This window comes from Pygoscelis adeliae, unplaced genomic scaffold (genome assembly GCF_000699105.1).
Source record: "Pygoscelis adeliae isolate BGI_AS28 unplaced genomic scaffold, ASM69910v1 Scaffold114, whole genome shotgun sequence".
NCBI lineage: Eukaryota > Metazoa > Chordata > Aves > Sphenisciformes > Spheniscidae > Pygoscelis > Pygoscelis adeliae.
The window spans coordinates 3,683,000-3,684,610 of NW_008824587.1; positions in this window are offsets into that span (position 1 = coordinate 3,683,000).

Here is a 1,611-nt window from a genome sequence, read left to right on the forward strand (position 1 = left end):
CACCATCCCTGGAGGTATTTAAAAGACGGGTAGATGAGGCGCTCAGGGACATGGTTTAGTGGGCATGGGGGTGTTGGGTCGACGGTTGGACTCGATGATCTTAGAGGTCTCTTCCAACCTTAATGATTCTCTGATTCTATGATCTTTGGACATGTTTCCCAGCCTATAAATATTAAGACAGTTTTAAAAAAAAAAAAAAAGACTGTTTTTTTTTTTTCATGTCCACTGTTATTTTTCAACCAACAAACCACTATTTTTTCCAACCCTTGTTTCCAGCCTTCTGATCTTTAAAGGCAAACCAGGGAAGTATCGGACACCAGAACCGAAATAACAACGATCACGGAGCAGCTTCACGCCCTCCAGCCCGGGCCCGGGCATCACACCGTGTCCTGCTGCGATTTTACACTTTCAAGGACATTTTCATTTGCAGGGAGGTTAGGAGCAGAGCGACTTCAGCACTCTTCGGCCACTTCCCAAAGAAACGGTATAATTGTTTTACTATTGAAATTGGAGGAAGAGGCTGGGAGACTCGTGCTCTGCCTCTCCTGACGCCGATGCCGGGAGGGACCTGCACGGGCTGGCCATGATTTGGGGTTTCCCTGACCTTTTCCCAGCATCTGCGTAAGTTGGGAGGATGAAACCTTCCAAACTACCGTGACATTTAGAAACCAAACCTCTGCCATCAATACATAAACTTGAGGATTTCTCTGTGCCACCCGGAATAAAAAACTCCGAGTCTTGACTAACCAGCCCGGCTTGGCTCACCCGCCCGGCCGAGCATCACGAGCATCCTTCAGGTATCGCTGCAGATTTATTTGCTGCATAAAACCCCTGCTCGCGCCCAGCGTGGCAGCGACGCCTTTGAAGCACCGGGTGCTGCACGCAGCGCGGGGGGCTCCAGGGAAGGGGTTAACGGGTGGGCAGAGGCAGAGCTGGGGAGTTGCTAGGAGACTTGGGGCTTTAGGATGCTGGATGTGATGCTCAGCCAATGGAGGAGTCCTCTGATGAGTAAATCTGCTAATTTGGGTTTCATTGATTGCTGGGGGTTAGGGGTGGATGTGGGTACGGCTGAGCAGGGCTGACCCTCTTCCTCCCAGCCCTGGACCGATGCTTTCCCGTCCTGCTCCTGCAGTTTCAATTAAACTGCTGAATTCATCTCTTGCAATAAACTCGGCCGCTATTGCAGTTTGCGTTGGGATTCATAATCACTTTTCCTGCAAATATAACAATTAAACAGAGAGCTCTTGGTAGCTCAGGAGGGAAAGCCGGGGCTCCCCCAGGCTGCTGGCTGGGATCGGGGTGCCCGGCCCCTCGCCGGGGTTAGTTTTTACCAGCCAAAAGCCCTTTTGGGGGGCTGCTGATAGCGAGGGAGCTGGGGGAGGCACCGCCGCCTCCCGCTCACCTGCATATGCTTCTCCAGATGGCCCAGACTGCTGCTCTTCATGCGGGAAAAGGTTTTAAATTAAAATCTTCCCTGTGTTTTTTGGAGGATTTTTGGCCAGATTCCCCCCCCCCCGCCTCGCTTTCCGGAGCTCCGGCCCATTTGCCATCATTAAGTATAGAAGGAGTGGCAGCGCGGTGGAGCGGGGCGGGGGGGCACAAGGGGGGGCT